We start from the raw sequence: 15,803 nt of genomic DNA on the forward strand, positions 1-15,803 counted from the left end.
AACGAGGTAAGACACGGACACAGCCAGGCCTAGGTAGAAATATTAAAAATAGATAAAAAACGAAAAAGCAAAGTTATCATGTTGAAGTTCTTTGTATCACTTACCTACGCCATCGTGCTTATAGCAGCGGCGAACGCCATGGAACAGAGTTCTTTATATGAAAAGCGGGAAAAGAAAAACTATCACTACACCGCTTAATAATAAAGCCATGACAAGGAAGAAAGGCTCAACTGTCAGAAAATTGATTCCCCTCAATATAACAAACCTCTCAGTTTCTCCTAAGCAGAGACATACGTTACGCAATCCGCGTGTTGAGCTCCGCTACCCGGTAACTTACCTAGTTGCATACAAATAGATACCTAGAAGACATACATATACGATTTCCTTTATTGGCTTCTTTCCTTTCTAACTTTCTCCTTAACGTATTTTAAACTTTACAAAAAGCTAAATCTTTTAGTATCCTACATACACACATCCAAACAGGCACATATTTATACTTCTACTTGCTGTGTGTATGTCATAATCTTTAGATTTTCTAGTCCAATTTTCATTTCATTTGTTACCGTCACTGTTACGTACAACATCACATCTGGGCACACCATAAATAAAATCGTCTCAAAAAGCAAAAACAAACATACATACATGCCTACACATTTTTGTACTTTTGCAAAGTTCTCACGCACAAATTTTGTTATGTCAGCTGTGTCTGTCACGTGGTCATTTATATCAACCCATAGTACACGAATAAGTATATCCTGAATGGGATTTGTCACAGCTTTGTTTCTATTACCATATACATACAAGCATACATATGTATTACTGTTGCCATCATGCGAACTGTCTGAGTTGCAACTGCGCCAACAGCATGTTGCATGTTTTCATGGTATTTGAAATGTACACATACACACACAAAATAAGTAGGTACCCTGCAAAAAATGCGATTAGTCTAGGATGAGTCCGGAATGAGTCGCAAGGGAGTATGCGACCAATGCCAGTTTTGATCTCTTTGTATGAGTTCAACTGTTCCCTTTTGTTTGAGCATGTCCTATGAAGAGACTAATTGTACCCATTTATACCCGAAAGGGATCGATGGGACCAATCCCCTTTGTACCCATATGGGCACATAAGAGAGTAGTCCCTTTTCGGCCCAATAAGGACTCAAATACGGACCAGTCGCATTTTCACCCCAATGGTAGTAAAATGATACATACTCACCGATGTAATCCGTTTTAAAATAAAACAATAATTAAAATTAGTTTTATTTTCATTTCCGGTTTATATTGAAATAAGCAAGTTTAAAAATTCAGTCTTTTATAATTTTTATGCAGGTACTACGTTAATGCTACTCATTAAAACAGTTCAGAAAACACAAGCATTTTGTTAATTAGAAATAACTTAAGTTTTAAACTTTTTTCAGACATCAGTTGATCAGACTTAATAATAGATGGCTTTATTTATTTTGAAATTATATTAATATATTATTAGATCTCATTTTTATCTAGTTTATTTCATTCATTCATTTGTTTAATTAAAAATAAACTCTTATCAACTCTGAAACTTGACCAGGACTCTTTTTGTGTGGCTTGACAAAACTTTTTGGTTTCATTTAGTGAAGATTTTAGCGCGTTTTTTTTTTTTTTTGTGCTTATAACTTTATGGGAAAGAACAAAAAATATTTTTGTAAATATTGCAATAAATTATTAGATAATTCACAAGGTCTTAAATTCCTCATATGTGCTATGATTTTAAACCTCTCATATGTGCTTTGTTGTTGTTTATTATATAAAATTTGGATAAAAAACTACAATTCAGCAGCCTATGTATATCAGATGTACTAAGTTATTGCCATACGATCTACAACAGGATGTGGTGTTCACGAGAGTCGTATTTAAAAAGATAGTACATAGGACAATAGGAGACCTAGTGAATTGATCATATATAATTAATTTCGATTAACATTTTTCTGTCAATGTAGTAAATGTCAAGTAACGCGGCAAAGTTGTATCAGCCCAAACTTAATCGACTACCATACATGTATATAATACCTACTCATATATTGCTACTTCAGACTAGGTACACTCATAAAATCTCATAAAATAAATAATGCGGATACAATGCTGTTTAAATATTTTAGTTTTCGTATTCAATAATCGAATATACCTTAATTATAATTTTTTCTTGTCACACTTATGCTGCTACAGTCACAAAAATTTTGTAGGCTGTACTGTTTTGATTTAGAATTCTAAACTCATTGTGAGCATTTTGTATTAGCAACACAGGAATACTATATATATGACTACGAAACTGTTTCTTAGGGTTTCTCTTTAAAATTTAGTTTTTTTTTTGTTTACTATCTTTAAAAGATATGCATTTATATGGACAAGTATAGAAACTTTTAAATTTAAAATTAACTTAAAAGTTATAGCCACAAAGTTATATAAAATGATATATGTTTATTATATCGACTTCACGCCGAAACTTAATCGAATCACAATTTGGTATAATGAAATTTGATTGTCATTTGTTACATTGACAATAAAATCCGACCAATAAAGCAAAACGTACCAAATTTTTGACTACATTCGGCATTCAATAAAGCACTTATGAAATGATTCAGAATTTGCATTTTGTACGGAAGATTGAGTTCAATAAAGGCTTTGGATAAAGATTAATCTCCTGTGTAAAATTTGTATTAATTACTTGTATATAATTTTTTTTTTTAATATTTAAGTGTGGCCAAAGTTTTTGTATTGAACACAAATTTAAGTAATTCACACAGTAATAAAGTATATATGTACATTCGGTACATAATAAAATCATAGAAAAAAAAACGAAAAATAATAATTCATACCAAGATTTTTTGTTGCCTTAAATGAGCGTTGTTTTGCACAACTTTTGGACAAACGAAAGCTCCTAATATTATTATACTTTTTATAAAATTATTATATATCATAAAACTAACTTAAGAGTTTTGGTCTCGAACCGTAAATCTTTTTGTCTAAAAAATTCTGGCAGCGGCTTCTAAAGTTATTATTTGTAAACGTATAGTAAAATTTACTCCGATCGTAGTAGAATTCAAATGTAGTTATGTATGATAGACAACCCCCTAAAATATGTATGACGATTTTGTCAAAATAAGGTGATGGCAAATCGAATTCAACCCAATTTGCCGTGCAGAAGAGTGTCAAGTCAAAAGAATGTATGCATTAATTTCGATCAACTGACATATTGTTGTACTAATGCATTGTTATAATTGTGACCCCTGTTTTTTTTGTCGGTGAAGCTTCTTAAAATGTTTTGACTTGGCAAATTGCAATCCTTTTCGGAGCATATCCTCGGGGGTTAATCCCTCAAAAGGAAATGTAGACACAGCTCCTAAAAATTTAAAAGTTTAAATTCAAAAAACAATGTATTTATATAAGGGGTTATATGTAAATACCTGCCAATGCGCTATACAAGTTTGGGAACGATTTCAGCCCAATTTTGCCGTGAGTCCCGTCCAAATTCAAAGCAATTATCACGTCTGTTTTTATAATTAGTGGTAAATTTTTGATATTGTTGCATAATATTGATGCAATCGTAGATTCCTGTAAAAGGCACGAATGGTATTTAAAAAGTATTTAAAAGTTGACATTTAACTTACATATACATCTCTGTTAGAAGATGTAATTTTTTCGTCCAATTGCTGCATCTCATATACGTCACAAAGTGGAAAATACTTTACGACGGGTGTATTTTGTACTTCCTGACGAACTAACTGACGACAATTATGTACACATTTAAAAGAACATGCAATTTATATGTTAACCCGCAAGCAGCCAAGTTTACTGTTGAGTATGATCCTATATATTCTACTAAAATAATAATAATAGTGTTTTTTCTCGGTAAATATCCGCTTCTCTTCCAATATGTGGTGTGCTGTTTTTAATTGTTCCCACTGGTCATCCTAAACGTTTTTGGCCGATTCCGAACGCATCTGCTTAGGCAGATGACTTTTTTGCTGAGAAACTTTCATGGCAGAAGCACAATCGAAGAGTTAATCAAGCCACAAAATCTGTTTGAAGTAAGTTGTTCGCCCACTTTTCAAAAAGGATAAAAAACATTCTCCGAAAATTTAACCCTTACTTCGGCGTGGTCGGTAAGTACTAGTAATTTAAGTTCGGTATAGGGCGCAACAATTTTTCTTAAATAATTCGATTCCATCACCTGTAATTTTTTATATTTTCCTCATTTCGTTGCTGATTTGTTTTCAATATATCTTAAAAAGGGCTACATAGATTTCAAACTGACTAATCCCAACTGTACCCAAAAGAGACTAAAGGGGATCAATTATGCCCAACTGTAGACAAAAGAGATCAATCGGGTATCAATCTCTTTAGGGATTAATCGCATGATTTTTTGCAGGGTACAAAGAAAACAAACAGCAACATAGAGGCAAACACATTTGTATGGCCTTCGACATTGGCAAAATGTATGTACAAACGATTTAACCTCCTATTAATTTAAGCTGCCATTTTAATACATGCGTACGAGTGTTTGCGTGGGTGTGAGTGTATGCATTTTCATATTTATTCTGCTGCTAACATTTGTATCATATGCTAACTTAAATATTCTTGCACTTTCCTCTTCTATGTTTAACTCATTTTATTTTTCACTTCCGTTCTGCCTGTTGGCGCAGCTGGCTTAGGCGGAATTTGCATTGCCAGCATAGCTTCATACATACATACATACATGTATATAAGCAGGGTTTCCAAATAACTGTCATTGGTCTAAATTTTAAAGGAAAAATATGCGTGAAGTGTAAACATAGTGTTCGTCTAGAAATTTAATGTTTTAATGATAGCTCAGGTGTTGAAGTTAAACGCTAACACAAGTAAGAAGCTTTTTGAGTGGAGCTTCTTCGGCTTCTTATCGGTAACAATCGATACCGACAAGTTGCTGTTTCATTGCCGTCTAGTTTTCGATCTCGAACTATTTTCGCCGTGTCATCGGCTGCTTATTGAATTGTTGTTGTTTTTGTCATTGTAGCGATAAAAACACTCCTCGAAGGTTGTGGGTAGTGTTTTCCATGATGATGGTCCTTTGCGGGACATAAATCCGGTACGTACCGGTAACAAGCACCATTCGGTACAAGCTCCACCATCTCGGTAACGATTTAATATGACCACATTGAACAATCTAGGCAATCCCATCCATAGCTCAGTGGGGTTGGAGAAGGCATAAATGGCGCTGGCAACCCCTTGAGAGGGCTGCGCTACACAACCCCTTGAATCATTTGGGTATTTTAGTCACCTGTTACGTTAGGCATACCTGCCGCGGTTATATTATATTATAAGCCCCCTAACCCAATGGTGTGCTTATCGATTTCTTATTGGTTTCTCGTCGGCGGTTTAGAGTTGTCTACTTTCAGCCCATGTATGTCAACAGTACCGGATGGGGTCCATCCTTGTGTGTTACAGTAAGGAATAAACTATATAGCTCCAACCTAATCCACATGTAAAGCATCTCTACTGCTAGGTTACATTCCAACAAAGTTGACAGAGGTTAAAGTAGTATTATTCGTCGTGCTGTCCAATTAGCCTTAGTCCGATCCCTAATGTTTGAAGAGAATCTTTCATCTACAGCTTCGAGAGGTCAACCTTAACAAATTCCCTCCTTGAAGGGATCAGTTTACCTATCAGTCAGAAAAATCCACTGAGGAATCTTTTCATAGTCTCACGGAAAAAAATTAAAAAGGCTGAAGAGGCTTAAAATATAGCACTGTGCGCTTTTATTGACATCTCATGGGCTTTCAATAACACGACATATGAAGCTATCGAAAAACCGTAAATGGTAAGGATATAATCCCAATAATCATTCGCTGGGTGCTATCCATGCGGAAGAAGAAAAACTCCTGTTGAGCCTGGGGAGGAGTTTGGTGGCCGAAGACCATGCAAAGGACAGCAATAACTAAACTAAGCAAACTGCATCCGCTAGTTTATATTGGAATAACGGGTGCGAGGAGGACGTACCCTGCTCATTCTCTAGGTAGTGGGATAGGGAGGTATATTCCAATAGAATTCAATGATAAAATATATAGGAAATCCAGTATTGCAAACACGTGATGCAATGGCCCCTTTGTTTAGATTCTTACGGAATTTTCAGGTATCCAATGTGGACAGAATTCTTGGGGAAATTAGGAAATCCATATACTGACCTTGCCTTAGACACATCGTTCAAAGATGGATCAACATTTGAAATTGGAACAAGGGAGCTAGTATCAGCATTGTTTAGAGCCCTTTGTGTACTCACAACGGTACATACTAGGAAAATCATAACCAACTGGAAAACGAAGCAGTTCATGCAATATTGGATTGATTACCCAGGGCAAAGATGCTCTTATTAACTATAGTATCAGCCAAACTCATGTGTCTAGGCAGAGAGGACCCAAGAATCTTTTCGGGTACTATACGCGACACTGTAGTCTACCATATAGCCTAAGTAAGCTAAATCCATCTGATACACAAATCTTTGACTTTTGTAAATTAGTAGATGAAACGCCAGTTCACATTCTCTGCAAATGCGTCGTTCTGATAAGGCAGAGTTGCTCCTTTCTAGATGGCGTGACTATTAATCCCTTCGTGATATGCAGTAAAAATCCCGAAGAGGTACTTAGAAATATTTAAAGCCTTAACATACAATAATAGGCTTGAGGTTCAAGCACAATTGATTTAAATATGTTTGTATGTGTATGCCCTGGGGTGGGTTGAATACTTTTAGATATTTTGTCCTAAATCTAGTCAACCGATTTTGTTAAAATTACCGAAGATAACTGCTTAGACCCCTATAGAGTAGAGCTTACGATTTCCTCTCGAACGCAAGCGAAAATTTCGAGACTCGAGAACTCGGCTTCTCGCGATATTCTCTTATCTCAAAATACTCATAAATCTCTCCAGCTTCTTTACGTTCAACTTAGTCGCTGTTTTCAAAGTATTTACACTATTTTTCTGGTTCCGATAGATTTTGAGACGCTCCTTCACGTGGTTTGAAATGGTTTGTGCTTTACCTTTTGGGCATGACTGTAATGTATAATGCAAAAGAGAAACTACTAGGAAACTGAAGAAATGCATTGTTTGTCTTTAACAGATGTTTCTCGCAATTTCTTTTTTGAGTCATAAGCCACCTTTTCATAGGCCGGGTCACATATATGCAATACTCCTATATTGCTACTAGTGCTTACGATTTCTTGAACTTGTTCGAGAAGAGATTTCTCGCGAGTCCCACTTTCTCGCGAGATTCTCGAATATCGTATTACTCGTAATACTCGCGAGCTTCTCGACTTTCAATTCTCGCGGGATTCTCGAATCTCGAAATGCTCGTAAGGCTCGCGAGCTTCTCGACATTCAGTTTGATCGATTCATTGGTTGTTTTATATAGAGCTTAGGATTTTTTCTGCAATGCAAGCGAAAAACACCGAAATTTATAGAATACTGTCAATGCAGCGACTGAATTGAAAGTCGAGAAGCTCGCAAGTATTTAGAGATTAGAGAAACTTGAGAGAAGCCGTGTTCTCGATGTCTCGTTAAAAAAATAAAATATTGTGAACAAATTATATGTATGTATAATAATAATGTTTTGAGTTAAATGTCATTGGAAAGCCATATAATCAAAACCAAATTCACAAGGAAAAAAACAAGTGTATAAATACTGTCCATACAGCAATTAAATTTATGTCGAGAGGCTCGCGATATTTACGAGTACTTCGAGACACGAGATTCTTGCGAGAATTCGAGTTCTCGATTTCTCGGGTCTCAAAAATCTCGCTTGTGTTCGTAAATCGTAAAGAAATCGTAAGCTCTAATTACTACAAAAGGCTAGGTACATTCCCAAACATCAGAGTGCCGACATATTGCTGTTTAAACGTTTTTGTTTTTGTATTCAAGAATCGTATGTACGTAAATTTAAATTTTTTTGACACACTTATGCTGCTACAATCACAAAAATTGTATAGGCTGTCTTGTTATACTCAGTTGAGCAGAGCTCACAGAGTATATTAACTTTGATTGGATAACGGTTGGTTGTACAGGTATAAAGGAATCGAGATAGATATAGACTTCCATATATCAAAATCATCATGATCGGAAAAAAATTTGATTGAGCTATGTCCGTCCGTCCGTCTGTCCGTTAACACGATAACTTGTGTAAATTTTAAGGTATCTTGATGAAATTTGGTATGTAGGTTCCTGGGCACTCATCTCAGATCGCTATTTAAAATGAACAATGTCGGACTATAACCACGATATCGAAAATTTCGGAAAACCGAAAAAGTGCGATAATTCATTACCAAAGACGAACACAGCGATGAAACTTGATAGGTGAGTTGAACTTATGACGCAGAATAGAAAATTAGTAAAATTTTGGACAATGGGCATGGTACTGCCCACTTTTAAAAGAAAGTAATTTGGAAGTTTTGCAAGCTGTAATTTGGCAGTCGTTGAATTTATCATGACGAAATTTGGCAGGAACATTACTCCTATTACTATATGTATGCTTAGTAAAAATTAGCAAAATTAGAGAACGACCACGCCCACTTTTAAAAAAAAATTTTTTAAGTCAAATTTTAACAAAAAGTTTAATATCTTTACAGTATATAAGTAGGTTAGGTTAGGTTGGGGTGGCTGCCCGAGGGCACACTTAGGCCAGTAGTACTAGGCCCGTTGTGATACCACGAAAAACACCGTTACCTCTCCTCTTCGAACCATTTTGAGGACCTGATGAAATCTACCAGGTCCTTGACGTCATGCTCCACAACCTGACTCATAGTATCAAGAAGTGGAGCTCCCAGAAAGCGCTGCCGTGCTCCGCTTAGCGCTGGGCAGTTGCAAATGAGGTGAACCACCGTTTCCTCCTCCTCATCCTCTTTACAACTCCTACAGCAACGACGATAAGGCGCTCCTAGCCTTTCTGCATGCCTACCTATGAGGCAGTGACCCGTTAGTGCCCCTACAAGTGTGGAAATTGTATCCCTTCTTAGGTTGTAAACGTGACGGGACCTTTTAGGATCCCATTTAGGCCAGGTTTCTTTCGACGTTCGACATCCCGGTGTTTGTAGCCATCTTTCGTCGGCTTGACGGTAGATGTGCTCTTTTAGCATTAGCTTGCATGTGGACAGGGGCATGCCTAAGCGTTCTTGTCCAGGAAGAACCTGCTTGGTTGTACCCTGCCTAGCGAGTTCATCTGCAATACAGTTTCCCTCGATATCCCTATGTCCAGGGACCCATGTGAGGTGTACACGGTTCTGTTGAGCCATCTCTTGAAGAGATCGGCGACAGTTTAGTGCTAGTTCAGAATTGAACGAGTGGGAGCCCAGAGATTTTATGGCAGCTTGGCTGTCGCTGAAGATAAAAATTTCTTTGCCGACAATGTATGTCCCTATCCTAGCTGCGGCTTCCATTATGGCTGCAACTTCTGCCTGGAATACACTGCAGTGGTCGGGTAGTCTGAATGAGAGCTGGAGGTCAAGGTCCCTTGAGTATACTCCACCCCCAACTCTCCCGTTTAGCTTGGAGCCGTCCGTGTATATGGAAATGCTGTTGCCCATAGCAAGGCACTTGTCCGACTCCGTCCAGTCATCCCTGCTGGGTATGTTTATCTTAAAGTTGGTTTCCGCAACTGTTGTGGTCGCACAGCGATCCGTGCTAGGAGGGACAAAACTGTATTTGTTTAGTATACTTGAGTGTCCTGTGGTACTGTTGTTCCAGCACGACAACTCCCTTAGACGCAGGGCTGACGTTGCCGCTGCTCGATGACCAGCCAGATCCAGTGGAAATATGTCAAGAATGACCTGAAGAGCTTCGCTAGGCGTTGTTCTTAGAGCCCCGCTTATGCTTATCATGCTGGATCTGTGGACTTTACCCAACAAGTTTAGGTTTGACGCCTTGCTCAAGGCTGGCCACCATACGACTACCCCATACAGCAGTATGGGTCTGATAATCGCGGTATAAATCCATCTGCATATGTTGGGGGTGAGTCCCCATTTTTTGCCAATGGCTCTTTTACACGTATATAATGCAATGTACGCTTTCTTTTGTCGCTGGATAACGTTGTCCTTCCAGTTCAGCTTTTTGTCTAAAACTACGCCTAAAAATTTGGCTTTATCTGCCAGGCTTAGGCGCACCCCATTTAGTTCAGGTAGGTCCAACGATGGTATTTTGTATCGTTTGGTATATAAGACAAGCTCTACTTTATCGGAGTTGACGCTGAGTCCACATCGGGAAGCCCACAAGGAAACCTCTCGCAATGCTACCTGCATCAAGTCGCACAAAGTTTGAGGAAACTTGCCTCTGTAGATAATCGCTAGGTCATCAGCATATGCCACGACCTTCCCGCTCCCCCAACTAGTATCTCTTAATAGCGAGTTTACCGTTAGGTTCCATAGTAAGGGGGAAAGGACACCACCCTGGGGCGTGCCCCTTGCGACAAATCGTGTTACCTCAACCTTCCCCAGTGAGGAGAGCACTTTCCTTCCCCTGAGCAGTTGATCAATTAGTCCCACTAGGGGTCTATTTACGTCCAGATCAGTTAAAGCAATGTTAACGGCGTCTGGACTTATGTTGTTGAATGCTCCTTCAATGTCTAGGAAGGCCACAAGACAATAATCCTTTTGGAACAAGGATGTTTCTATAGTAGAGACTAGGCTGTGTAGCGCAGTCTCCGTAGATTTACCTTTGGTGTACGCGTGTTGATAGTCCGAAATGAGATTCCTATCAATGCTTGTAGTGAGAAAATCGCTAACTATTTTCTCTAGGGTCTTGAGTACGAAGGATGAAAGACTGATAGGTCTATAGTCCTTCGGCTCGTAATGAGAGGCTTTGCCTGCCTTAGGAATGAATATGACCGTGGCGCTCCTCCATGCACACGGAATATAGTTCATAGCCAAACAAGCGGTATATATGTGCCGCAGCCAGTTGGCTGATACCTCCAAGGAGTAGATAAGTTGAGCGGGTACAATCCCGTCTGGTCCAGCAGCCTTAAAAGGTTTAAAACTTTTGACTGCCCTCCTCACTCTCTCCTCAGTGATGGGTATATTCACAGCTTGGTTTGCTGCAGGTACTTCCGGTGCGTTTGTCATATTTCCCGGGAAATGTGTGTCCAGGAGCAGCTCTAGAGTTTCCCCTTCTGTGCTGGTCCAGGTACCATTCGGTCTCCGCAGAAAGCTAATAGCTGTTTGCGTCTTAGAAAGCACGCACCGTAGCCTGGATGTGTCCACGACACTTTCGACTCCAGTGCAGAAGTTTCTCCATGAAGTTCTCTTCGCTTGTCTCAGGACTTTTTTGTAGGTTCTTAGTTTGTCCTTGTATTCTAGCCATTGTGACCCGTTATCAAGGAATTTGGCTTTGTTAAACTGTTCTCTACAGGATTTACGAAGTAGGTCCAGATCATGGGACCACCAGTGAGGTTTACGCTTACCGCGCGGTTTTGGCAATGGACAGGCCTGTTCTAAGGCTTTTGAGAAAGCCGATGTGAAGGTTTCTACCAGACCCTCTAGCTCCATCGTTGATGAGAGGCTTTGTGGGGGTAGTTCTGGTAGTTCTCTTGCTAACAGCTCATTATGTAGTTCCCAGTTTGTATTACGTGGGTTACGTCTCGCAATGGGCTGATCGACGAAGAACTCTAACATTAGTTCAATATAGTGGTGGTCTGAAAAGGAATGTTCCTCAAGAACACGCAATTTTTTAACCCACCCATAAACGCTTTCGCTACAAATAGTGAGGTCAATAACCTCTCTACGGTTTTTAGTAATAAAAGTTGGTTCATTACCTACATTGCAAACTACAAGGTTAGTTGTTAAAAGGTACTCAAAAAGTGACTCACCCCGAGTGTTTATGTCGGAAATACCCCACTGCACGTGGTGGGCGTTTGCGTCTGTCCCAATTAACAGATGGCTTGAGTCGGCCACCAGATCCTTTACCGTCTTTTGCGGAGGAGGTTCCTCTGCGTCGTACGGCATATAAACGGAGGCTGGCGTTAATTGGGTGCCTCCGCTTGACAAACTGGCCGCTGTGACGTCACCATTGCTATAATTAGGCAAGAGAAAGATATTTAGCTCAGACTTTACTAAAATGCATGTTCTCACTTTACCTTCATCTGCAGCTCGGATGAGCTTAAACCCAGTGGCCCCCAATCCGCAAATCCTTGAGTTGTTCACCCAGGGTTCTTGGATAAGGACCACTTCGACGTCGCCTTTAGAAAGGCGACTGATGAGAGCAGCCGAGGCTGCCTTACTTTTGTGCAGGTTTATCTGGAGCAACCTCAGCATGAGCTTGCTCAGACTCCCCTGCCTCCATCACCGTGATGTTGGGATCCTCTCCGTCGCTATCCAGCAGAGCATCCTCCATCGACAAATTGCCCAGAGCCCCTGCGCAATTTGACGTGGCGGAAACCAGGCTTTCGGCGTCGGAGATTTCCGCTTCCACTTCGGGTGCCTCAATGTCCGTGTCCAAAGAGGCACTCGAAAGGGATGCGCGCTGTGCGTCCCCACGGTATACGTGAATTACGACCTCCCCGAGGCCGTAAAACACTCTTCCTTTGCTCCGTCTAAGGGGCTCGAGAGCTTCCTTATTCAGGGCTAACACGACCTGTCTCCTAGGTCCTTCAGCGTCCTCGACTTGGATGACACTCCAGTCCTGCGTTGGGAGAGCCGGGTTCATCAGTTGCAGCATCCTGAGAATTCTCTCAGGTTCTGCTGGAACCGCTGGAACCCATGCCCTGGCCCTTGGCCGAGCCGGAATGTCCTTCCAGTCAACGACCTCGATAATCGCCCCGGGATAGACTTGTCCCAGCTTTGCGGCTGCTGCCTTGTACAGCGCAACAGACCTTGCGTCCTCGCAAGCGAGTACCTTGATTTGGCCCTGGTACCATCCTGCATCAGAACCTCGCGGCGGACTACCCGGAGACTCCATCAGCACGTCGAGAACGGCGTTGCCGATTTCATTCCGGACGTACGGCCACTGGTCTTTAGGGATTGCACCACGGTCATTCCCTCGGTCCAGGATTCCTATAAGGATCCGGCCCTTGGCTACCTCGGCAAAGCTGGGTTTGGCTACCGCGGGGTGATTCTGGTGCCTTTTCGGCGGTGGTTTGATATCCTCATCGGACCTTTGACGTTTATATGGGGTTGCGCTTGTTGGCAGAGAACCCCGAAAATTCGGCAGTAGAGCTCGCGCCCTTTCCACCGAATTCCTGGCGCTCTCTGACAGCGTTTCCAGCGGAACACCCTCATACCTTGACAGGACTTTTGCAGCCCTTCTTTTGTTCCTGTGGAACGATCCCTTGTGGGAATCTTCTTGAGAAGGGGTCCGACCCGTAGTTGCCCTCGCGGTCGTACCCCCGGATGATGTCTTCATTATGGCTCCTTTCTCCTTTGGCTCAGGGTGACCAGATCGTGGGACCCCTGTCACAGCCGTGGGGAGAACAGTCGCCATACCGGCGTCAGACGGGCGCCCAGCATCAGCAGTGTTCGCCGTTGCCAGCGCAACTACCTTCGCCGCCATACTGGTGCTTGCCCCCGTCCGATCACCTAAGACTGTGTTGACTGAGGTTGCCCTCTTGTCGTCCATGGGGAGCCGACCCGTCGTTTCCAACGCAGTCGCTCCTCCGGTTAAAGTAGCTGTTGCGGCCCCGTTTTCCCTTGGCTCGGAGTGGCCAGGTCCAGAGACCCCTGCCACAGCCGTGGGAAAAAAGGTTGCCGTTCCGGCGCTTGGTCGGTGTCCGACAACAGCAGGCGCGTCAGGGTTCGCCGTTACCAGCGCAACTCCCTTCGCCGCCATACTATTGCCGCCCCCCACCAAGTCGCTCTTCACTTTAGCGTTGGTAGCATTGGCAGCCCTCCCTCGTTCACTAGGGCGTATGGATGCCAATGCTGTTGTCCTTCTCCCTGTGGAGGAGAAAGGATTATCATTTGCTTGTTTATTTTTATTTTTGTTGTTCATCTTGTTCGTACGACCCCTTGCTAGACGAGGCCAGCTTAGGGTCACCTTATTGAAAGGGGGAAAAGTGTCGTCCGCCGCGGCAGAGCCCCTTACCGCGGTAAGACCATTTTTACTCTCTGAGGCGGCCCGGTGTCAGAGAGGCTCCGTACAAATACAGCCAGATTAACCTCCCGGCTGCAAACCATCCAATGGGCACGGTGCCGCATAACACCCTGGATTGGGAGGGGACAGATCTTGGTCATCGCTCACCCCAGGACTAGGCCACCGCAGCCATGGAGATCCATGTGAACCTGCATCCTACTGGGTGGCATAGTCCCGTGGTCAGCGACTAAGCCCTCGCATCGCGGCAAGATGTCTGCCCTTCGCGAGGGAAGTAAATTATGTCAAAATTCAACTCCAGTAATGATATGGTGAAACAAAATGCAAAAATAAAAGAAAATTTCAAAATGGGCGTGGCTACGCCCTTTTTCTTTAATTTGTCTAGGATACTTTTAATGCCATAAGTCGAACAAAAATTTACCAATCCTTGTGAAATTTGATAGGGGCTTAGATTCTGGGACGGTAACTTTTTTCTGTGAAAAAGGGCGAAATCGGTTGAAGCCACGCCCAGTTTTTATACACAGTCTACCGTCTGTCCTTCCGCTCGGCCGTTAACACGATAACTTGAGCAAAAATCGATATATCTTTACTAAGCTCAGTTCACGTACTTATCTGAACTCACTTTGTATTGGTATAAAAAATGGCCGAAATCGGACTATGACCACGCCCACTTTTTTGATATCGACAATTACGAAAAACGAAAAAATGCCATAATTCTATACAAAATACGAAAAAAGGGATGAAACATGGTAAGGTAATTGGATTGTTTTGTTGAAGCGAAATATAGAATTAAATGAAAAAGTTCTGCAGGGCGAAATAAAAAACCCTTGAAATCTTGGCTGGAATACTGTTCGTGGTAATATATATATAAATAAATTCGCGGTACCCGACATATGATGGTCTAGGTCATCCTGGTCCTCATTTTGGTTGATATCTCGAAAACGCTTTCACATATACAACTACCACCACTCTCTTTTAAAACCCTCATTAATACCTTTAATTTGATACCCATATCGTACAAACAAATTCTAGAGTCAAGCCTGATCCACCTTTATGGCGATATACCAAAATGGCGTCCACCTATAGAATTATGGCCCACTCCCTTTCAAAATACTCTTTAATACCTTTCATTTGATATACATGTCATACAAACACATTCCAGGGTTACCCTCGGTTCATTTTCCTACATGGTTATTTTCCCTTATGTTGCCACTATAGCTCCCAACTGAGTATGTAATGTTCGGTTACACCCGAACTTAACCTTCCTTACTTGTTTTGATTTCAAATTGAACACACATTGTGAGCATTTTCTATTAGCAATATGGGAGTACTACATACATATATGAATTTTGCTCATAATATTCTAATTTTTTATCGAGAAAACGAGAACACGGCTTCTCGCAAGATTCTCGAATCTCGAAGTACTCGCTCGCGAGCTTCTCGGCATTCTATTTTGTTACTGCAATGGCAGTTCTCTAAACATTTCGGTGTTTTTTAATTGTGGTATAGTCGGAATTTTCACTTGTGCTCCAGAATAAATCGTAAGCTCTATATAAAACAGCCAATGTACCGATTAAATAGAATTTCGAGAAGATCGCGAGCTTCGAGAATCTCGCGAGAAATCTCTTCTCGTACCAGTCCAAGAGATCGTTAGCTCTACTATAGAGCGTTCTTGTTAATTTTTCTTTTCACGAGACCAGGGACCGGTCAATAAAAAAAATCATATTTATGGTG

The 15,803-nt window shown here is 41.2% G+C and overlaps 1 long non-coding RNA gene across 1 annotated transcript; it reads right to left on the reverse strand.

Annotated features, from left to right (window-relative positions):
• Positions 1-2,176: 2,176 nt before the first annotated feature.
• On the reverse strand, positions 2,177-3,760 carry LOC137244798 (uncharacterized). Its single transcript, XR_010951198.1, has 3 exons — positions 3,644-3,760; positions 3,440-3,587; positions 2,177-3,375 (listed from the first exon to the last, which is right to left on the reverse strand). It is a non-coding gene; the product is annotated as an uncharacterized lncRNA (long non-coding RNA).
• Between the last annotated feature and the right edge of the window lie 12,043 nt (positions 3,761-15,803).

Source organism: Eurosta solidaginis, chromosome 1, assembly GCF_040869045.1.
Source record: "Eurosta solidaginis isolate ZX-2024a chromosome 1, ASM4086904v1, whole genome shotgun sequence".
Classification (NCBI taxonomy): Eukaryota; Metazoa; Arthropoda; class Insecta; order Diptera; family Tephritidae; genus Eurosta; species Eurosta solidaginis.